This window comes from Phocoena phocoena, chromosome 21, assembly GCF_963924675.1.
Source record: "Phocoena phocoena chromosome 21, mPhoPho1.1, whole genome shotgun sequence".
NCBI lineage: Eukaryota > Metazoa > Chordata > Mammalia > Artiodactyla > Phocoenidae > Phocoena > Phocoena phocoena.
The window spans coordinates 24646647-24660061 of record NC_089239.1 but is presented as its reverse complement, the minus strand read 5'-3'; the positions used below and the strand labels follow the sequence as shown (position 1 = coordinate 24660061).

General features: G+C 43.3%; 1 pseudogene; it reads left to right on the top strand.

Annotated features, from left to right (window-relative positions):
- The first annotated feature begins 1863 nt into the window (after window positions 1-1863).
- Window positions 1864-2717, top strand: LOC136141731 (ubiquitin carboxyl-terminal hydrolase 17-like protein 6; annotated as a pseudogene).
- Window positions 2718-13415: the final 10698 nt, after the last annotated feature.

Genomic DNA, 13415 nt, shown 5'->3' with positions numbered 1-13415 from the left:
GATTGGTATCTATCCTATTTGTAACTGTTTTCTATTCATTGCCCTTGTTCTTTATTATTTTTTTTGTCTTCCAATTTTTTCTCCCTTACCTGGTTTTAACTGAGCATTTTATATAATTTATATAATGCCATTCTTTGTTCTTACTGTATCAATTAATCAATCATACTTCTAGAAAATGTTTGTCACTGTCCTTGAGTTTGCAATATGCATTTACAACTAATCTAAGTCTACTTTAAAGTGACACCATGCCACTTGCAAGTACCTTACAACAGACTACAGGCTTCCCTGCTATCCACTTTCTTATATGTTAGCAATGAACAACTGGAATTTGAAATAAATTATTTATATTAGCACCCAAAAAATGAAATCCTTAGGCATAAATCTAATAAAAGATATATAAGACTTATATGAAGAAAAGTACAAAACTCAGTGAAATCAATAAATATGTAAATAAAAGTAAAGCTAGTCCATGTACATGGTAAGGAAGACACAATTCTGTCACGGTATCAGATCTTCCTGATTTTGACCTGCACATTCAATAGAATGCCAGTCAAAACCCCAGCAAATTATTTTGGGGGTATCAGCAAATTGATTTTAAAGTTTATATGAAAAGACAGAAGACCAAAAACTAACCTAACATTGAAGGAGAAAAACAAAGTTGGAACACTGACACCACCCAACTTTAATACTTAAAGTTACCATAAAGCTACAGTGATCAAGACACTGTGGTATTAACAAAAGAATAGACAGTTTAATAGAACAGAATAGAAAGCACAGAAAGAGAGTCATACAAATATACTGGACTGATCTCTGACAAAGGCACACAGTCAATTCAATGAGGAAACAACAGTCTTTTGAACAAATGGTGTTGGAACAACTGGACAGCCACAAGCAAAATAATGAATTTAGAGGCAGATATTACACCCTTCATAAAAATCAACTGAAAGTGCATCATAGACTTAAATGTAAAATATAAAACTCCTAGAAGAAAACATAAGAGAAAGTCTAGATGACTCTGGGTTTGGAGATGACATTTTAGGTGCAGTGCCAAAGCCATGATTCATGTCAGAAAAAAATTGATAAATTGGACTTCATTAAAATTTAAGGTACTTCCCTGGTGGTCCAGTGGTAAAGAATCCACCTTACAATGCAGGGGACTCAGGTTCGATCCCTGGTCAGGGAACTAAGATCCCACATGCCACAACTAAGCCCCTCGGGCCACAACTACTGAGCTTGCGTGCCTCAACTAGCGAGCCTGTGTGCTGTAAACTACACAGCCCACACGCCCTGGAGCTTGCACGCCACAACTAGAGAAGAGAAAACCTGCACGCCACAACTAGAGAGAAGCCCATGCACCACAACGAAGAGCCCGCACGCCGCAACAAAAGATCCTGCACGCCTCAACAAAGATCCCGCATGCCGCAACTAAGACCTGACGCAGCCAAAAATAAATAATAATAAATCTTAAAAGAAATTTTAAAAGTTCAACCCAATTAAAAATGCACAAACTATCTGAGCAGACAGCTGACCAAAGACATACAGATGGCAAAGATCCAACATGTCATAAGGGAACTGCAAATTAAAAGACCTGTTAGCATGGCTAAAACAGAACGCTGACAACACCAAACGTAAACAAGGATATGGGACAACAGGTGCTCTCGCTCACTCCTGCTGGGAATGTAAAATGATACAGCCAGTTTGAGACACTGAAGCTACTTTTCTCCACTGGGGAGATGAGGCTCAGTTCATTATCTTTCCAAAACGCAAACCTGCTCAGGCACCCACAGCTGGTGCTGAAGTCCACTGGGGTCTCACTCTAGCAGAAAAACCATCACAATCACCACAGACACCATAACCTGCATGATGGGTTTGCTTCTGTGGCAACAGTGCTTACTCCTTCAGAGAAACTTGTCTGACTTAAAAAGAGACTTTATGGGACTCTGGAATATAGGGACCGCCTGCTACATGAATGCAGCACTGCAAAATCTGACGTATACGCCATCTCTTGGCACCTCTACACCGACTCAGGGGTACTCTCAGATTTGTCGGCATTAAGGATTCTGCATCCTATGTACTAGGCAAGCCATCATCATTGTGATGTTATCAAGCCATCACACCCGTGAGTTGCTGGCTTCCATACACACAAGCAGGAAGATGTCCATGAATTTCTGATGCTCACTGTCAAAGCCATGCAGAAGGCACGTTTGCAAGGAGACAAGTAGTTACAGTGTCACTTCAAGGGCACCACCCTAACACGACCAATATTTGGAGGGTGCTGGAGACCTTAAATCAAGTGTCTCCATTGCAAGGGCATTTTAAACACCTTTGACACTTACCTGAACATTAAGCTGGATATCAAGGTAGCTCAGAGTGAGAGCCAAGCTTTAGGATAGTCGATGAAGCCCAAAGAGCTGGAGCACGAAAACTCCTGTCATTGTAGTGTTTGTCTAAAGAAGGTGCCTACTGCCAATATGTTTACCTTGCACACTCCCTCTAAGGTCCTCATCCTTGTACTGAAACAGTTCACAGGTGACAAAATTGCTGAGTAACCATACCCCCAGTGTCTTGACGTGCAAATCTTCCTGTCTCAGCAGAACGCAGGACAAGTAGTCTATTTACTCTTGGCTGTGCTGGTCTATGCCGCTTTGAGTTGTCTCAATGGACATTACTTCTGATATGTAAAAACTGGGAGAAAAAAAGAGTGGGATGATGGATGATCTAAGGTAGCCACCTGTGACATGACTTCTTTCCTGAGCCAAACTGCCTATGTCCTCTTTAACACTCAGAAGAGCTAACTGGAAAGAAAGAGTGGGAGTCCGGCAATAGGTAGGGAATCAACAGCCCTTGGGCTGATGACACAGCCATGAGAGCAGATTTAGGAAGCCCTGAAGGAGATGCCTACCTCCAAGTTCCTGAGTCACAGGAGAATTTGGAAGAAACACCAAGCAAAGGAGTCACCTTAGACCAGGGGAAATTTCTCCAAGAACAAAACTGACCGAAGCCTGAATTCAACCTCAGGAAAACAGAATTCACCCTGGGGCGCTGCAGTGCAGCTGTGATTCAGCAGTCAAAATAAAGAGGTGGGATGAGAAGAATCTCCAGAACAGGAAAAACTACCTGCTGAACGTTTCATTCAGGGACATCCCAGCTCAGGCGGAGAACAGTAGCAAACCCCCTTGTCTGGGGCAGAGTGCCAGAGGTACCAAGAGAAAAAACAAGAAGGGTGAGGAACCTGTGCATGTATTCCAGTTATCTTGGTACAAGTGTTGAGGGCACACATGTGCAATGAGCACATACACAGTCACTCTGGGGCGAAGAAACAAAGGTGAGGTTCAGTGACGTGTACACTGGTGCCACTGTGTAACAGTGACGGATCCAGAGCTGAGGCCTTAGAAGGGAAACTGTGCCTCGATGCCCTGAAACATGTGTGGGATACGTGTGAATCGTCTTAACAACTTTGCATATTTGATTTCAGAGGTTTTCTAGTGGGATTGGGTGTTGTACATATGCTGATAGGTTGTCAAAAGAGGTCTCAGGGTGAGTTCTCAGGGAATACCGGGCTGAGCAATTAAGTATTTGGAGGGATTCTTAGTATAGCTTTTGTGGTTTGTGGGTGGCATAGATGGGATAAGTGTATGAGAGCTAAGTATGAGAACAGAGGTATTTTTTGCATATCACCTTGCCTTGGTCAGATATGGGATTTTGTATTTGAGCTTATGTTTTGTAAAATTCAGAGATATGGGGAATGTGTGTTGGCGTTCTATGTGTGAAGATTCATAAACTTTTGGGGTTATAGAGACAGCAGGGAAAGTTTTATTTGAAAATGGGGGTAGAAGGCACTTTGCCTTAATGGTGGAGCTTTTTATGGAGACATGTAAATGCTCTAGGAATAGTTTTTTGTCCTGTATTTTGGCTGCATAGTATTAATATCTTACAGAGTTCTCCTGGTTGCCACCTCTATCTTTAAAAGTTATGTATCCTCGGGCTTCCCTGGTGGTGCAGTGGTTGAGAGTCCGCCTGCTGATGCAGGGGACACGGGTTCATGCCCTGGTCCGGGAAGATCCCACATGCTGCGGAGCGGCTGGGCCCGTGAGCCATGGCCGCTGAGCCTGCGCGTCTGGAGCCTGTGCTCCGTCCGCAACGGAAGAGGCCACAACAGTGAGAGGTTCGCGTACCGCAAAAAAAAAAAAAAAAAGTTATGTATCCTCTTTCCCTAAAACAATGATCTTTCCACGCAATAAACAGAAAGCTCGTATGAAACTAAATTATAAATAGCAAATGTCCAAATCCATAAAGATATACAGGGAAAACTAACTAAATGCTATATGCTATGTTTACTTGCTTCAGTTCATTAAAATAGAAGTTATATAAGAACTTCCTGAAAACTCAATTAATTTTTTTATATATAGTGGGGCACAGAGGAATTCAGAAACATTTACAGCACAAAATGACAATGTCACCAGTTTTCAACATTTCCTAACAGATACACTTACATGTTAGAACATGTTGGCTTGGGAAAACTGAGTATTTAAAACAATGGGGTATTGGAAAAACAGCGACAAACATCCAAAAGAGCAAAAGGGAACAGTAAAAATTACAAGCATACAAGCGATATATATAGAACAAAAAAAGAGGATGTCACAGAAGCTGTTCTTGAAAAGATTTATAACCTGAATTCACATGGGGCACATCATGTAAAAGAGTAATACTAGAAACAAAACACAGACGAAAAAAGGGGCAAATAATTATGGACAAAGCAGATATGGGAATTACTTTCAATTATATGAATAATTCCAAGACAATGACACTAAAAAACACAAATTCTGAGCCTGTTCCCCAGTGTTTGTGGGAACTGACTTTATAAAGATAAGCCCGCAGTCACTGAAAGGCAGCATCTTCCCAAAGAAACCCTCCTAAACACACAGGCCCGGCCGTGTGCGTTAGTGTGCATGTGGGATGGGAGCCAAGGGTCAGATAGTAAACTTCCACATGGGGACCGTATTTGTTGGATGTACAGTGGCTTTTTTCTTATGGTTCATACTTGTACGCATTACTTGCATCTTATCTGAGAGTATCAAATAAACAATAAAAGTGATGTCATTTTGAAAAAATAGAAGATGTCACAAAGGACACTATATTAGTTTCCTAGGGTTCCCATAACAAATTACCACAAACTTGGGAGCTTAAAACAAGAGTAATTTATTCTCTCAAAGCCCCCAAAAATGTGCTGGCAGGGCCACATTCCCTCCACAGACTCTGGGGACCCCCCCCCGCCCCCCGCCCTCCAGCTTCTGGCAGCTCCTGGCCTCTGCTGGCTCATCTCAGCCTCCGTCACCACGTGGCCTCTTTCCCTGCGGCTCACACTCCCTCTCATCTCTGACAAAGATACCACTCACTGGACTTAGGGTCCACAATAAATTAAGGAAACAACTTGAGATCTTTTTTTAACACCTTTATTGGAGTATAATTGCTTTACAAGGTTGTCTTAGTTTCTGCTGTATAACAAAGTGAATCAGCTATATGTATAACATATCCCCATATCCCCTCTCTCTTGCATCTCCCTCCCACCCTCCCTATCCTACCCCTCTAGGTGGTCACAAAGCACCAGGCTGATCTCCCTGTGCTATGTGGCTGCTTCCCACTAGCCATCTATTTTACATTTGGTAGTGTATATATGTCCATGCCACTCTCTCACTTTGTCCCAGCTTACCCTTCCCCCTCCCCGTGTCCTCAAGTCCATTCTCTACATCTGCATCTTTATTCCTGTCCTGCCCCTAGGTTCTTCATAACCTTTTTTTTTTTTTTTAGATTCCATATATATGTGTTAGCATACGGTTTTTTTTTTCTCTTTCTGACTTACTTCACTCCGTAGGACAGACTCTAGGTCCATCCACCTCACTACAAATAACTCAATTTCATTTCTTTTTATGGCTGAGTAATATTCCATTGTATATATGTGCCACATCTTCTTTATCCATTCATCTGTTGATGGACACTTAGGTTGCTTCCATGTCCTGGCTATTGCAAACAGAGCTGCAATGAACATTGTGGTACATGACTCTTTTTGAATTATGGTGTTCTCAGGGTATATGCCCAGTAGTGGGATTGCTGGGTCATATGGTAATTCTATTTTTAGTTTTTAAGGAACGTCCATACTGTTCTCCATAGTGGCTGTATCAATTTACATTCCCACTAACAGTGCAAAAGGGTTCCCTTCTGTCCACACCCTCTCCAGCATCTATTGCTTGTAGATTTTTTGATGATGGCCATTCTGACTGGTGTGAGGTGATACCGCATTGTTCAACTTGAGATCTTTAACTGTATCTGCAGACACTCTATTTCCAAATAAGTTCACATTCACAGATCCCTGGGGTTATGACTTGGGCTTATCTTTTTGGGGTCACAGATTCAACCCATGACAGACGTCATTTCAGCCTCCGTTGCAGGTGAATGGTGAAATGGCTCAGAAGCACAGTCAGTGACTAAGGCATGGAGAATGTGAATGTATTTTTTGGCCTCTGTGTGTTCAGCACGATGGACAGAGATTTTAAGTTTCTCCTTCCTAAACTTTATGTGCTTCCAGGAAACTTATTCACTACAAATTGCAGTGCTACCAACATGCCTCTTTCTCTAATATGGAATAAAAATCACATCAAGTATAAAATAATTTCCAGCTTCCTTCAAAAATGTTACTTCAGAGCCTGCCTGTTTTGAAACTTGGTCTCTGAATACTGGCCCCTTAAGCCATGAACAGGATTTCAGGTTAAATGTGGATTTCCACAATCCAGGCTAGTGCTGTGCATAAATGGCATGCTTGTGAAGAAAACACTCCCTGAAGCAAGAGAAACTGAATGTTCGTCTATATTGTGGCATAATTTAGTCATCTCTTACCTGGGTGGGATCTTAAGAAAAAAAAAGTTTTACAAAGAAACGTGAGACCTCCCACATTTACATGGTTTACAATGTAAATTGTGCAGATTAAACTGTTACAGTGTATGAACCACATTTTGGTAGATGTACACACATCTAATTAACACCTCCACATGGATTCAGAAAATTACAGAGGCTCTGGGGTTCAGGGGCTACCCCTCCAGCCTTTCTTGCCAGGCACGAGCAGTTGCTGTTCCTCACTTAGGACATGTTCAGGGTCTCAGGCAGAACGAGCATGTCCTCCCACTGCCATCCCTGCTCACGGGGACTGTTTCCAGCCTCTGACAATTCCCACATGCTCGTCCCTAGAAGTTATGGGAGGTACTGTGGGGACCCTCTGTCAGCCTCCTTAGTAAATCAGAAGCTCTCTGGGGGCAGAGAATTTCATGCAATGTTTTATAACAAGAATGATAAATAATAACAGTGGTAATACCTTCAATACTGATTAACAAGAACAATGACAATGAGGTTGAGGATGATAATAAGCCCAAGGAGATGGTAGAAAAGATAAAGACTTCTAAGAGTTGCTGACCACGTGACCATATCAGCACTCATGGGGTGGACTGGAGCCACACCAAGGTCTGTACGGTGAGGCATGTTCCCTGAGGACAAGAACAAGTAGGAAGATGGAAAAGAAAACTACCGGGAAGAGGTCCTAGATACACACGGGGCTCCCGCGTGCTGACTGGGACTGGAGGACTCTGGGGTGGAGGGAAGGAGACCTAGCTCCTTCTGTGGGCCTCACAGCCTCCTCTCCTCTGAGCCTGGACATGTACGCCACTCACTCAACATACCATCCACCTTCCGGTACTCCTAGAAGCCTAGACAGGGAAATTCCAAGCCTGTACCTTGTAGCTTGCATTTCCAAACCTTAATCTCTCCAGGCTTTTATGGGGATCTGGAGCTGATGACAGTCAAGCAGCCCCTATTCCCACCATACAGTGTACCCCAGAATTCACTGAGGTGAAACACACTTCTCTTCAGCCAGGACACTGGTTACGGGATTCTCCGACTGCTAAACAGAGGAAACCAAGGGGTGGCTTGGAGAGGGCTTCATGGCCATCTTTATGCCCAATGCACAGCACACTAAGAAAGCACAGCGTGCCTGCTCCGCACAGAGTCAACGCACCCTCCCGCACCCCGCCGACTACATGCCACAGCGCAGCCCCTTCTCCATTCCTCGTCCCTATTCCTGTTCATCTCTCAATTGTGAGCAATTCTGAACCTCTTCTGGGGTATAGGGACCAGAGGGTCAAGGAACAGTTATCCTTCAGGAACGACATCTGAGGCGCAGGCCCTCTCTCTCCGTCGCTCCAGATTGTGCTGGGTCCGGGACGTCCAGAAGAGCTCACATGACCAGGCACCACTTCCCCAGGCTTGGAAATGATTTCATCTGAAACATGCCTGCCTGAGCTGTCTCATAACAAGTGCTCAACCAGTGTCGGCAGTTGTTCTTCCTACTGGATCCACACAACCTCCGTGGGCATCTTCATCATTCATGTGACCACCACCATCCTGGAGGGCAGGGGCCCCCAAGGCCAGAAGAATACTGAACCCAGATGGCTCAGGAGTCAAGGGCCCAGAGTCTGGACTCAGCCTGCTTGGATTCCAGCCAGGATCCCCACATGCTGGGCGATGCACAAACGGAGATGGCCCTTGTCCTCACAGGGTTGTTAAGGGGTGGAAATGGTTTCGTGAGTGTAAAGTGCTGAAACCTGGAAGATTATGAGTCATGGCTGTTCTTATTTACATATGGGGTGACAAGGGCAGTTTGCAGGTGATAAGTGAGCAGAAGGGCAAGAGTTCAAGGTGAACCCATCTCCACAGATCCCTAAGACCATTTTGTTACCCCTGTTGCCTTCTGTGGGGGTGGGTCTCTCCATTTGAACCTGTCTTAAGTTGCCTGACTAGATGTATCACCTAGAGAAGCTGTGTCAGAAAATAACACCAAACTGTTAAGAAAGCAAAGCAAATAAAAAATTGCCTTACATTTTACAAAGAATGTGCTGAGAATTCCATGCTACAATCTCTTGGGCACAATTAAAATAGCCAGAACACAATCGAAAGGGAGACAAGAAGATCCCAACAATAGCCCCAGACTTCGGGGCTCTTGACTCACACCAACCATAATCCCCACAGGTTAGGAATCCTTGGGAAATGTGGAAATGAGAAATATCACCCAGCAGTCACTCCCCTCTGGTCTGGGGTGGATACCAGCAGTCTGCATATTTTCAAGAAGTTGCTTTAGGCCAAAACTGCCCCCAGGATACCACCTCTCATGTTACTCTCATGATTATGGTATGTTACAAGGCAAAAGAGATCTGGCAGAAGTGATTAAGGTCACTATCGGTTGAACTTGAAAGATTATGCAGTTAGATCTAATCTAATTACAAGAACCCTTAAAAGCAGCTTTCTCTGGGCTTCCCTGGTGGTGCAGTGGTTAAGAATCCGCCTGCCAATGCAGGGGACATGGGTTCGAGCCCTGGTCCGGGAAGAACCCACATGCCGCGGACCAACCAAGCCTGTGCGCCACAACTACTGAAGCCTGTGCGCCTAGAGCCCGTGCTCCGCAACAAGAGAAGCCACCGCAATGAGAAGCCTGTGCACTGCAACTAGAGAAAGCCCACGTGCAGCAACAAAGATCCAACACAGCCATAAATAAAATTAATTTAAAAAAAAGCAGCTTTCTCTGGATGGAAGTAGAAGGGGAAGAAAGGGAGATTCCAAGTGAGAGATGGACATGTCCTTAGAGGGAATGTTAAACCAAGACATACCCAGGTGAAAAGTCTGGGCAAGTAAAAGCAACTTTCTCAGCTTGGAATGGTCAAGGAAGACCCTTGTAAGGGTATATTTTTTATTATAACATGATGGAAGGAGTAAAGGAAGTTAGGAACACAAAGGTTTTTTGGTTTTTGTTCTTTTTGCAACAATTAGTGTATTTTACTGTATTTAAATTATACCTCAATAAAGTGCTACTAGCATAAAACCAAAAACCTGTACTTATTTATAATTTTTATTTAAAAAAATTTTACTGGAGCATAGTTGATTTACAATGTTGTGTTAGTTTCAGGTGTACAGCAAAGTGAATCAGTTATACAGATACATACATCCACTCTTTTTTAGACTCTTTTTCCATATAAGCCATTACAGAGTATTGAGTTCCCTGTGCTATATAGTAGGGCCTTATTAGTTACCTATTTTATATATAGTAGTGTGTATATGTCAATCCCAGTCTCCCAATTTATCCCTCCCTCCCCTTACCCGCTGGTAACCAGAAGTTTGTTTTCTCTATCTGTGACTCTATTTCTGTTTTGTAGATAAATTCATTTGTACCATTTTTAGATTCCACATATAGGCAATATCATATGGTATTTGTCTTTCTCTGTCTGACTTACTTCACTCAGTGTGACAATCTCTAGGTCCATCCATGTTGCTGCAAATGATATTATTTCATTCTTTTTATGGCTGAGTAAATATTCCATTGAATAGATGTACCACAAGGGATTTTTTTTTTTTTTTAAGATTTGGTGAAGAAAACTTCCAAAGAGACGGACTTTAATTTCTTTATGAAGTGAGGTCCAGCACATCTATTGAGTGAGTTGGTGAAGTGGAGAATATTTGAAATAACGTTGTTAGGGATGAAAGAGTTGGATATGCAAACAATGATGCAAGTCAGGGATCCTAGAACTACAGACCATGGGCAAATCTTACTTGCTGCACCGTAACAGTTCTAGGTTAAGAGGTGTCTTCAGGTTCTTCAATTTTGAAAAATACCAAAAGAAGAACATTCATGATGTGTAAAAATTATATATGAAATTCTAATCCTTTTCCAATGTCCTTGTCTACTGGAATACAACCACACTCATTTGTTTATGTTTGGTTGATGGCTGCTTTTGTACAGCTATGGAAAAACCGAGAACTTGTCACAAAGACACCTGCAAAGCATAAAATATTTAATATCTGACCACTTATAGAAAAAGTTTGACTACAGAAAAGATCTGGGTGTTAGCTCCAAAAAGCAAGGAACTCTATTTTTCACACTGATGTATTCTAACAGTACAAAGAAGACACATAGGGCTTCCCTGGTGGCAGAGTGGTTAAGAATCCGCCTGCCAATGCAGGGGACACGGGTTTGAGCCCTGGTCCAGGAAGATCCCACGTGCCACAGAGCAACTAAGCCCGCATGCCACAACTACTGAGCCTGTGCTCTAGAGCCCACAAGCCACAACTACTGAGCCCACATGCCACAACTACTGAAGCCCACGTGCCTAGAGCCCGTGCTCCACAACAAAGAGAAGCCTGCACACCACAATGAACAGTAGCCCCCGCTCACTGCAACTAGAGAAAGCCTGCGCACAGCAACGAAGACCCAATGCAGCCAAATAAAATAAATAAATTAAACAAACAAACAAAAAACAAAGAAGACACTTAGCATGTTTATGTGGAATTAGTGAATGATTTCTATGCAGTTTGGGGGATGACCATTAGTAGCAGTTACGTTACTAGTTTCAAGCTTATGGTATCATAATACAATATGTGGTGTTATTTTATCCAGTAGAGCTCACTTACTAGAAAGGTCTCAGAGACAGAAAGTAACGATTTCTCCAGGAAGAGCTGATGAAAGGTGAATGGGGTACAGATATATGAGGGTGGTTAAGTGATGGCGTAGGAAGACATGAAGTCCAGAGTTTGCTAACAGACAAAGACCAGCCCATGTCTCACCTGCTGGCTTTGGATCACCGAGATCAAAGCCCTCCAATGGCCCAGGGCTTGGGGATTTGCACACGGAGATGTCTGGACCTCCTGGGCCTAGCAAGAGCAGAGGGCAGAGGGCAGTGTGGTGGTGAGGATCACATGCTGCTGGGGGCTGAATGCTCACGTAGGCAGGGCTGCTACGCTGCAGGAATGTGGGCGCGGCTCAGGAGTCCTGCCTTCCTGGCAGGGAGCTGCGCCCCATCAGCTAGCTGGCTGCTCTCCAGAAAGCAGGTGGGTTTAGGGCAGTGGGTGAGTGCCTATCACCCCCCCTAGAGTCCCCCAGGAATCCCCCAATTACACCTCTGCCTGACTTCTGGTTTGCTTTTCCCTTCTGGCGTGGTCTTCCACCTTCAAGGAACACGTTTCAAGGTACAGAACTGCGTAAGACTGTGACTCAAACCACCCCATAAGTACTGATTTGGGGGCTCTGTCACTCATTCAGGGTAGTCTATACTCTATTCTCCCATTTCCTGACATTATTATTTATCATTGTTGCTGTTGTTGTTATAAGACATTAAATAACATTTCTCTATCCAGTCACGGTCTGATTTACCGGCTAGGATGACTATTTCCAACATATACACACACACACAGGTTTCCTGCTCTACCACAGTACCTCCTGATGGCATTTTCCCCGACGAGTGCCTGGAAATTTTCAAGTCCCCTTCCAGGTGCTCAGACCTGCCATTTCTACAGGGGAAGCTTGAAAAGGGCATCCTGTCCTGCCTGAGCCCCTAGAAAATATTCTAAGTTATCTGGGGTCCAGCAAGGGCCCATGGCTGCCCGAAGTTACTTGGAGGCCATCTTTGGGTCACAAGAGTCACTTCAAATTTCCCGAGACCTCTCAGGGCCAACAAACCACCAAGGCAAGTTCAGAAGTCTTGAAAGAAGTCCTCACCTGTGCAGAAATTTCTAAGTACACCCTAGAACCAGGGAACCATTAATGCCACACCAGGTCACAGCCTCACAGCCAGGAAACTCTGAGGATGCTGAGGGAACAATCTGATGGCCCATGAACGCTCTAAACAAAAAGTACAAGCCCAAATGTCTGACCTGAAGGTGGCCAGCAGAAAGTGCAGCAAGGCGGTCAGCAATGAGAGAGTGCTGCGGCCTTAATATTTGGTGTAGGTGGAGCTTTGGAGGGAAGTAAAGATGGATCCTGAGTCCAGCTTCCCTGGAGGAAACATACACACAAACATATTTAAATGAACGAAAAATAAGAGTTGTCTCTGAATGACAAATTGTTTTCCAAATGAATTTTCATGCCCTATAATTTCTGTTAATTTCTATTTCAGCATTTTTTTTAAAAGAAAGAAGAAAAATGAGTATTGCTCCTATGAGTTGGATTACACAAAAAAATCAATATGACCATCTATTCTAGAACATCCTTCATATAAGCAAAACTTATAATAAATATATAATGTACCATTTGGAAACCATATCGCAATTAAATAAAATCCATACAAGTAGTTTTCTACATTTAATTTGATAGTTTCCATGTATCACTTGGCCTAGTTGACAGAAACCATGAGTTCTATGAAAGTGAGTTCCTGCTGCCCCTAAATGCGTCTCTTTCTAAGGCTGCTGCCAAATAAGGTATGACTACTGTCTAACAAGGTGTGCAGGACTCCTTACACAGTATGAACTTAGATTCTTTAGGCCAACTGTTGCTCTTTTGTAATTTCAAACAAAATATTACACAATTCATAGATACCATTTCTTGAAGAGAA